This window comes from Triticum dicoccoides, chromosome 7A (genome assembly GCF_002162155.2).
Source record: "Triticum dicoccoides isolate Atlit2015 ecotype Zavitan chromosome 7A, WEW_v2.0, whole genome shotgun sequence".
NCBI lineage: Eukaryota > Viridiplantae > Streptophyta > Magnoliopsida > Poales > Poaceae > Triticum > Triticum dicoccoides.
In genome coordinates this window covers 146,141,998-146,152,896 of record NC_041392.1, presented here as the reverse complement: position 1 = coordinate 146,152,896, position 10,899 = coordinate 146,141,998, and positions in this window count along the sequence as shown.

The window sequence follows — 10,899 nt, the reverse complement described above, 5'->3', positions numbered from 1 at the left end:
AGCCCAGCCGGTCCAGAGGCCGGTGTACTATTTGAGCGAGGTGCTGTCTACCTCGAAGCAGAACTACCCGCACTACCAGAAGATGTGCTACGGCGTGTACTTCGCCGCCAAGAAGCTGAAGCCCTACTTCCAAGAGCATCCCATCATAGTTGTATGCACCGCCCCACTGGCCGAGATCATAGGCAGTCGGGATGCATCCGGCCGGGTGGCGAAATGGGCCATCAAGCTAGCCCCGTACATGATTTTCTACCAGCCTCGCACCTCCATCAAGTCCCAAGTATTGGCTGACTTCCTCGTCGACTGGGCCGAGACCCAGTACCTGCCGCCAGCTCCCGACTCCACTCATTGGCGCATGCACTTCGATGGGTCCAAGATGCGCACCGGCTTGGGAGCCGGCGTCATCCTCACCTCTCCCAAAGGCGACAAGCTCAGATACACGCTGCAAATTCACTTTGCCGCCTCCAACAACGTGGCCGAGTACGAGGCGCTCATACACAGGCTCCGGCTTGCCAAAGAGCTCGGCATTCGCCGGATCCTATGTTATGGCGACTCGGACTTGGTGGTCCAGCAATCATCCGGCGACTGGGATGCCAAGGACGCAAATATGGCAAGCTACCGCTTCCTCGTTCAGCAGATCAGTGGGTACTTTGAAGGATGCGAGTTCCTCCATGTACCGCGAGCCGACAACGAGCCAGCTGATGCCCTGGCTCGAATAGGCTCCACTCGACAAGCAATACCAACCGGTGTCTCTCTACAACGCCTCCTCAAGCCGTCTATCAAGCCGTCTCCAGAGTCCGATTCCATCTTCGTGCCGCCTGACCCCGATATAGCCGGGTCCGGCTCGAAGAACCAAGTGGGTGACCCGAGGACTTCGATAGTCAGCCAGGGGACATCAGCAGGCGGCTCGGGGACTTCCGTAGTTACGCCCGACCCGGGGACTGCCACACCCGGCTTGGTGTGTGGACCCCGACTCATAAGTCGAGATCACCGAATGCACGTGTACAGTGATCCCAGAGATCAATGCTCACTGAACACATAGAAGCTGAATAACAAGAGTCTTACATCCATACATACCGTCTTACACAAATCATGACCATTATGGTCAAGTCTTACATAGATAAAGCCTTAAGGGCTGAACACCAAATGAAACACAAGCAGCGGAAATCTTCGTCGATAAGTAGAACCCATGCCATCTGCCTTAACCCTACAGGCATTCTGACTGGGAAGCGTCCTAGTTCGCATGTTCGTCTCCAAAGAATTCTTCTTTGAACTCCTGTTCTTCCATGCCTGGCCAATTAAATAACCAGTGGCAAGCCAATGAGTACTTTGAATGTACTCGCAAGCAACCCATGTTTTGGTTCAAGATACAACAATGCATGATATAGGTAAATTTTTGCGGAAAGCTAGTTTTGAGTGCAATGACATGTTCAACAACGTTTAAGACATGCATCAGGAGAATTTAAGTCACCATGAGGACAGGTTACAGATATCAACATAAATAGAGTGGGCACCAACCCAACTCAATCATGTCAAGTCCTTGGGTTTGACCCGAGTAGTTCTTCCCACTTATCCAACACACACACTGGTTTGTAAACACATGGACGTAGTTTAAGCAGCACCGCCCAACTGTCCTTGACCGTGGACACGGCTATTCGAATAGTTTTACACTCTGCAGACGTTGCACACTTTACCCACAAGATTCGGGGAACTTCCGTGTCATCCACGACCCGTGATACCTCAAGTACCCGGGGTAAGCACCCGATCATTATCTTTCCCTAGACGACACTAACAAGGAGTCCACTCGTTGTTCCGTAAGCTCACGATGTACATCATGCGAGACTCACTTGAGATCGTAATATCCGAGAGGGGACACAACGGTGTATCCGGTGCCCTGTAAAAACAGTCATGGCTGCCCTACCTGGCACGACCCCCTTCCCGAGAGAGAGCACCAACTCTCCCCCGTCACTAGTAATGTGGGCTCCAAGCTAGTATCGACCTAAGTAATCAATAATGCCCTTTCCCATATAAGGGTAGAGTGGTTGCGCATGTAAGGTTGGGCCAGTCAACAAATCTTAAATCTAATCCGTTTTCGAAAACAACACACACTTGCCTCGGTACACCACTTCGTCATCAAGTGGTTACCCATCTCATTGTCTCCCTCGGGCATAAGTGGCACCCGATGGGGTTTTCGAAAAGTCTTTTGAAAATACTGTGTCTCCATCACCATGCATATACCCGTCCCTTTGCGTAGCACTACTTAGCATCCTATCTACTCCCACTGGCATAACCCTCATAAGAAGGTAGGGTCATGCACAATGCAGGTATCAACGAGGAAGTAACGAAGGCAATCCACCAAAGTGGTTACCCTCTCATCATGATTCCGAAGCAACGCTAATAAAGTGCTATATGACATGCATAAAAAGGGTTTCATAGACATGGTCAAAGGGCTGCTTGCCTGGCTCAGCAAAGTCTTCTGGGTCTTCAAAGTCTTCTGGTCCAACTCCTTCGTCAGCAACGCAATCTATCGTCACAAAATAATAACGAGAAAATAAGGCAATAATTAAACAGAAAAACCAAAGTGCTCAGAAAAATGTCAACTTATTTTTGTAAAATACTAAGTTGAAAACTAAGAAGGGGAAAATTCCTAGTTTTGGACTTGGTGTAGCAGAATAGGAGAAATGGATGTACAAAGGCATATTTAAATGCTTAAAATCACATTTAAATATTTACAGTGAAGAAAAGGTTGCTGGATTTGAATGAAAGTTGCACCATCAAATAGCTTGCAATATTCTAGGAACTTAGGAATTGGAATTAATTTATTTGGACACATATTTTGTCCTGTGGAATTTTTGGAAAAATGATAGAAAAGAAAAAGAAAAAGGGCCCTGTGCCTGCTGGCCTAGAACAGCCGCAGGGCAGCAGGCCCAGCCAGAGAGGCGGACCAGCGCACTGGTGCACGCGCACGCGCCAGGTTCAAACCTGACGGGCGGGGCCCAGGCGTCAGGGCGAGAGGCTGACGGACGGGCCCCATGGCCGTCGTCGTCAACCCTAGGTCAGAGGGGACGGCGAGCTCACCGACGACAACGTAGGCCACGGCGATGTCGGGCGAGGGTACGGCTAGACTCAGCATCGAGTCGCCGTTCGGGTGGAGGTGGTGGACGTCACCGGAGTTGCCTGGCTCGCCGGCGATGAGGTCCCGCGGCGGAGAAGCTTTGGGCATCGACGGCTCCGGCCGTTTCCGGCTGCAAAAGAGGCGGGGAAGAAGGGGGAAATGGTGAGGGGTGCTCGGGGGTTCCAGATCGAGGCAGAGGAGGAGCAGGGGAGGCCTGTACCGTGGGATCGACGGCGACCCGAGGCGGCGGAGCTCGAGCTCGTTTGGAGAGGGGCGAGTGGTGTACAGGGGTGTTTAGGGGAGTGAGAGAGCGAGTGGTGAGGAGATAAGGGCTCAGGGAGGCCTTGAAATAGGCAAACGGCGAGGTCTAATAGACCCATGCGCCGGTGAGTTCACACTCATTGCTGCAGGGCTCGAGAGGAGCTGGCGCCGTGTCTGGGGTGTTCCTGGGCGTGGACTACGCCGAGGGTAGCTAAGGGAGAGAGCGGGGAGAGGTCAGAGACGCGCGCGTGTGAGCCGCTCCATTGGCGCACTCGGGCGGCCTCTGTTCGCTAGCGCGGAGGCACGGGGAGGAGGAGAGAGGAGGGGGCCGACCGTGTAGCGTGCTGCGGATGCTGAGGCGCATCGGCAGGTGCGCGGGGGAGGCCCGAGGTGGCCGGAGGTGGTTGGAAGGGGGCGGCTACAGTCCGGGAGCGCACTGTAGCGCGCTCCAGAGCGCCCAAATGGCATGCCATGGCATTTTATATGCCTTGTGGGCGCGGCCACTAATGTCTGGTAGCTCTAGGAGGGAGTAAAGAAAGGGGAGGAAGCATTGGATGCCATGGATGGCCACTGGGGTGAGGGGAGAGGAAGAAGAAGTGTGCAAATGGGCTGTCCAGAGAGAGAAAGTGGGGTTTTACCCATACAATAAGTGAGCTGTGGATTTGCCCTTGTTACTGGAGGTGAAAGGGGACTAGGAGGAGCTGTGGTAAAAAGTTGAGCTCAAGGAGATTAGTGGAAGGGGTCAAAATGGTGTTTTTGAAAAAATGGCAGAAGGTGTTTGATAAAGGTTTTGGCAAGCAAATGAACTCCAATTGCCATCATACTTAACAGGATGGAATGACACTTAGAAATAGGGTGTGCCACCAAATTTGAGCTCATTTGGGAAAAGTTGCCTGTGTAACTTTGGTAAACCCTAGAAATTAGCAGAAATAGACTTGTGTAGATCTAGTTGAGCATAACACTTCTCCTTGATGCACTACTTGGTGTGGTGGCCTCGTTTAGCCATGTGAACATGCTCACAAAAGTTGGGGTCAAAGAGAGAAAGTTGGTAGTACAAACTTGTTCAAATTGGTTCTGGTCAGAGAGGGTTTTGGGGCATTTTGGTGAACCAAAATGACTTTAATTGACTTGAGGCTTTGCAAGGTGATCACAACATGCATTTGTGACTCACTGGATTTTTCTTGGATTTTTATGAAAATATTTCCTATAGAAATATTTCAAATCCTTGAAATGGGCAGAAATGGTTTTGGGAGGTTTTGTAAAATATTTTGATCATGACCATATGTTGAAACTCTTGTATATGGGAAATATATGCCCACTGAGTTTCCCTGATTTTTGTCAAATATTTTTCAATCAATAAAATAATTTTTCCCTATTAAAGACCTTTTTTGGCCTTAAGAAAAAGCCTTTAAATAAAATAGGAAATTAACTTTTAAAATTATCTGTTTGTGGTTTCTAGGTATCCTATATCTAATAGGAGTCAAACATATTTTTGGAAATATTTTTGCTGCCCTTAATTAAGTACTCATAGTGCAAATCTCAATTCAAGGGTTTTTGGAAATCTAATTTTAGAAAATACTTTTTGGCCAAATTATTTTTGTAAGAATATACTACATTGCACTATACACATGGCATGATCATTGAGCAGAAGTTTGGGGCAAGGAGATGAAATATAGAGGGTGAAATTGTTGACTTTGTAGAGCACTTGAAAATCACAGAGAGAAAAACCAACTCCAAAATAAAAAGCCAAATAATGAAAAAGTCTTTGTTGGTCCAAATTTTCATGCTTTGCAAATAAAGTGTTACAAAATGCAGGGTGTGACAGACCTACCCCCCTTACAAGAATCTCGTCCCCGAGATTCCTAAACTAGGCTTTAAAGAGATATGGAAACTCGGATCTAAGGTAGTCTTCACGTTCCCAGGTTGCTTCTGCTTCAGTGTGGTTGCTCCACTGGACCTTGAGGTACTTGATCGTGCGGCTTCGAGTGCGTCGCTCAGCCTCATCCAAAATGCAGATGGGTCTCTCGCGGTAGGTCAAATTGGGCTGAAGGTCAATGGCTTGGTGATTGACGTCCTTGTAAAGATCAAGTTTGTCTGGAACTTGGAGACACTTCCGGAGTTGTGACACCTGGAATACGTTGTGCACATCGGATAGATCAGGTGGCAGTTCCAACTGGTAAGCCACTTCTCCACATCGTGCGGTGATCTCGAAGGGGCCGATAAATCTTGGTGCGAGCTTTCCCTTAACGTGGAAACGCTTGGTTCCCTTAAGAGGAGTTACTCGCAGGTATACATGGTCTCCGACTTGGAAGTCTACTTGCCGGCGATGGGTGCCGGCATAGCTCTTTTGTCTGGACTTAGAGGTCTTCAGTTGCTCTCTGACTAGCTGAACTTGCTCTTCTGCTTCACGGAGGATATCGGGCCCAAATACTAGTCCTTCTCCGGTTTCTGACCAATTGAGGGGTGTGCGGCACTTCCGACCGTACAATACCTCAAATGGTGCCATCTGGAGGCTTGACTGATAACTGTTGTTGTAGGAGAACTCGGCAAAAGGGAGGCAATCTTCCCACCTAGCTCCATATGCTAAGACACAGGCTCAGAGCATGTCTTCGAGTATCTGATTCACTTGTTCTGTCTGACCTTCGGTCTGTGGGTGGAAAGCAGTGCTGAAAGATAACTTGGTCCCCATGGCCCCTTGGAACTTTTTCCAGAACCTAGAGGTAAACTGGGTTCCTCGGTCTGACACGATCTCCTTGGGAACACCATGAAGGCCTACGATTCTGTTGATGTATAGAGTTGCCAGCTGGTTGCCATCATAGGTAGTCTTCACAGGAATGAAATGGGCTACTTTAGTCAAATGATCGACTATGACCCAAATGGAGTCATGTCCCTTGTTTGACCTAGGTAGTCCAGTGATGAAATCCATTCCGACTTTATCCCATTTCCACTCGGGAACCTTGAGTGGTTGGAGCAATCCAGCAGGTCACTGATATTCAGCTTTGACCCTTTGGCATACATCACACTTTGCAACATAGGTGGCAATCTCCCTTTTCATCCCGTGCCACCAAAATCTTTCCTTCAGGTCTTGATACGTCTTGGTTCCTCCGGGGTGGATGGAATATGGGGTGTCATGAGCTTCTTGCAAGATCAAATTCTTGAGCTCAATCTTGTTGGGTACTCAAATGCGATTCCCAAACCACACAATTCCTTGCTCATCCTCTGAGAATCCTGGGGCCTTGCCTGCCTTGATCTTCCTCTTAATGCCTTCAATACTCTCGTGTCCCTTCTGAGCTTCCTTAATATCATCCATCAGGGTAGGCTTGACTTCAAGGTTGGCTAAGAATCCTGGTGCAGCTAGTTCCAACTCGAAGCTTTCAAGTTCTTCATACAAGGCGGGTAGCCTTCCCTTAAGCATAGCATTCAAGGAACAAGCCTTCCTGCTTAATGCATCTGCTACCACATTAGCCTTTCCAGGGTGGTATTGAACACTGAGGTCATAATCCTTGATCAACTCTAGCCATCTTCTTTGCCTCATGTTCAATTCCTTCTGAGTGAAAATATACTTCAGACTTTTGTGATCTGTGTATATCTCACACCGCTTCCCTAGGAGGTAATGTCGCCATGTTTTCAGGGCATGAACTACAGCTGCCAACTCGAGGTCATGAATAGCATAGTTCTCTTCATGAGGTCGTAGTTGCCTTGAAAGGTAAGATACGACTCTGCCTTCTTGCATCATAACACCTCCCAGTCCGGTTCTTGACGCATCACAATATATCACAAACTCCTTGTGTATATCTGGTGTGTCCAGAACTGGGGCGGTGGTCAGTCTCTTCTTCAGCTCCTGGAAGCTCTCTTCACACTTCGCCGTCCATTCAAACTTCTTGTCCTTCTTCAAGAGTTGAGTCATGGGTCGGACAATGCTTGAGAATCCTTCAACGAACTTGCGGTAATATCCTGTGAGTCCGAGGAAGCTTCTGACTTCCTTCACATTGCTTGGGGATTGCCATTCAGTCATGGCTTCAATCTTAGTGGGATCGATCGACAATCCCTCTTCGGTCAAAACATGACCCAAGAATCCAACTTCACGCAGCCAAAATTCGCACTTGCTGAACTTGGCATATATTTGGTGCTCTCGAATCTTGTCAGGACCATCCTCAAGTGTTGCTCGTGCTCTTCTTCCGTCTTCGAAAACACAAGAATGTCATCAATGAAGACAACGACAAACTTGTCCAAATATTCCATGAAGACCTTATTCATGAGATACATGAAGTAAGCTGGGGCATTGGTCAATCCAAAGGACATGACCGTGCACTCGCACAGGCCATATCTGGTTACAAATGCCGTCTTCAGAATATCTTGGGGTCTGATTTTCAGCTGGTAATACCCAGATCTGAGGTCGATCTTGGAGAACACCTTGGCCCCATTGAGTTTATCAAACAGATCTTCAATCTTAGGAAGTGGATACTTGTTCTTGATTGTAACTTCACTAAGGGAGCGGTAGTCAATGCATAAGCGGATGGTACCGTCCTTCTTTGCCACAAACAGAACAGGTGATCCCCAAGGGGAGGCACTAGGGCGGATAAATCCCTTCCTCAACTGCTCTTCCAGTTGCTTCTTTAACTCTGCTAACTCTTCCGATCCCATTATATAAGGCTTCTTATAGATGGGTCCTTCTCCGGGCATGAGCTCGATGATGAACTCAATGTCTCGGTCAGGAGGCATTCCCGGTAGCTCATCAGGAAAGACATCGGGGTATTCGCATACTACCGGTACTTGCTCCAATCCAACTTCTGACAGACAGTTGACTAGGGCGCCTTGAGCAGAGGAAGGGTTGGGAGCAAACTTAACTTCGACTCCTTGGTCATTGGTCACTGTGACACAATCTAACAAGCCTTGGTGCTTGATGAGCCAATTCATTCCTAAGATCACATCCAAGCCTTGTGATCTTAAGATGATAAGGTCTGCTTGGAAGTCTACCCCGTTAATGACAATCCCGACTCCTTTACATCCTATCTTGGCTCTCATCTCTGCTCCGGGGGTTTGTACCACCATAGGGTTATTCAGGGGTGTAGGGGTCATGCCACTTTTTAATGCAAACCTTTGGGTGACAAATGAATGCATGGCTCCAGAATCAAACAAGACAGTAGCAGGTGTTGAGTTGACAAGGAACGTACCTAGCACGACGTCCGGGTCTTCCTGGGCTTCTTCAGCAGTGACATGATTCACACGACCCCTGCCGTTGTTGGGCGGGTTGCGGGGAGCTTGGTTCCTTAGTGGCATTCCACGGCCTTGTCCTGGGTCCTGCGCATTGGGGCGCGGGGCGTCGGCTTCTTGTTGGGGCAATTCTTGGAGTAGTGTCCTGGCTGACCACATCCAAAGCAAGTGACTTGGTTGGGGTTGCTGCTCTTGCCGGCATTGTTATTGGGGTTGTTGTAAGCTGGTCTGGGGTTGGCACACTGCTGGGGTGGATAGTTGGTGCGGGGTGCAGGAGCTCTTGGCTGCTGATAGGTTGGCTTGACCGGGGCTGGCTGCCACGGGCGAGGCTTCTGGTTGCTGGAGCTACCCTTGCTGATCATCTTGTGCTTACGGGTGTCATCCAAAGCATGTTGCTTATCTTCAAGCATGAGTGCCTTGTTCACCAGATCAGGAAAGGTCGGGCAGTCACGCACAACAAGCGAGTACTGCAGAGTCTGGTTAAGGCCTTCCATGAAGCGCTCCCTTTTGGCAGCATCGGTGCTGACATCTTCAGGGGCATACCTTGAGAGAACACTGAACTTCTGCATGTACTCCTTGACAGTGCTACTACCTTGCTTCAGGGCTCGGAACTCACGCTTCTTGATGGCCATGATTCCGGAAGGAATGTTGACTTTGCGGAATTCTGCCTTGAAGTCATTCCAAGTGATGTTTCTCTCAGCATGCATGGCCTTGAATCCATCCCACCAAGCTCTAGAAGTTCCCCCGAGACAGTGAGCAGCATATGCCACCTTCTCACGGTCCTCAGTGCATCCGACTAGTTCCAGCAGATCCTCAATGGTGCGGACCCAGTCATCTGCATCCAGGGGTTCAGCAGTCTCGATGAAGGTGGGTGGTGCATGCTTCTTGAACTCCACTAACGTGGAACGTCCATTGCCGTTTCCCGCCGGCTGGTGGTTGACAGCTTGAGCAATCATCTGGAGGGCTGCATTGTTGGCTTGGCGTTCCTCTCGGAAGGCTTGGAGAAGCTGAGCCATGTCCATGTTTGGAGGTGGTGGCGGTGGTGGAACTTGTCCTTGGGTTTGGTCCTGACTGGCTCCTTCTCCGGCTTCTTGCTGCTGGGTAGAGGTACCAGTACGAGTTACAACAGGCATCCTGTTGGAGCGGTCAAGGTCTCATGATTGGGAAAGAAGGGAAAAGCAATTTAGATGGGATGCCTAGTAAGGGGGTTGGTATGACACCAATTGTTTTCATGCAAGGGCCAAAAGGCCAAACAAATTCATTGAAATCCAAATGGGTGATGTAGTCGCTTACAAGTTCCCGAAGGAAAGCATGACGTCCATCAAACACATCAAAGCAAACACAACACTACATGGTTTCATATGAACCATTACAAGGACTCGACTTCGCATAGGGGTACACAACCTATCCTACCGTAGGGGTTGCTAACGTGCATATCCTGGTTGCGAATGATGCCTAAGTGGTGGAATGCTCGGTCGCGTAGTCTGGCTCTTCTGGGTCTTCCTCCTCGTCATCGGTGGCCTGACTTTCCTCTTCACTTGAAGGGGTGGGGGAGTGAAGGAGCTCAACACGGTGTTGCTTTGCCGGTGGTGCGAAGAGCTTGCGGTATTCCTTTGCGCTCATGCGGTGTTGCTGTGGTGGTTATCCATCCTTTGGGGGTCTTCCACCTCTGTATGCGATTGCGGGTTGACCAGGGGAAGCACCTTCCTTCTTGATCCTATCCGTCTTCTCTTGTGCTTGGAGAAGAAGTGCCTTGGTCTCATGAAGTTCCTTTCGGAGCTTCATCGATTCCGAGGCCAAGTGTTGTGCCAAACTATCGGCACAAAGGCTGAAGTAGGTCTGGAATCGGAGTGAGAGTCCTTCTTCTAATGGTGGAGCTGGTGCACTGCTCTCATCCTCACCTTCCTTCCGATAAGGCAAGAAGCGGGTTGCCAACTCGTCTGCCATCTCTGGAAGGAGGTCTCAGAGGCGGGTGAGTGCCTTGAGGGTTGCCGTCTCGACGGCAAGAACCAGTGTTGCCATCTGGGGTCCCTCGAAGAACCAGCTTGTTGGAGAGTCATTAGCCTTCACGATCACTTCCACATGATACTCCGTCTCGGTGTCATTGATCCAATGCTCATGGTAGGTGAAAATAGGGGCTTGGTGAAACTGGCACTTCTTGAGGCTATCCTCGAGAAACACGGGAAATCCGGTGGTCAGGAAGTCTTCGGGTACGGCAACCATCTACAAAGGTTGAATGGGAGAGGTCAATAAGGGAAATATATCTTGGGTGGGGTAAGCTTTAGAATAGAAGAGAAGTTTAGATGGTCTCA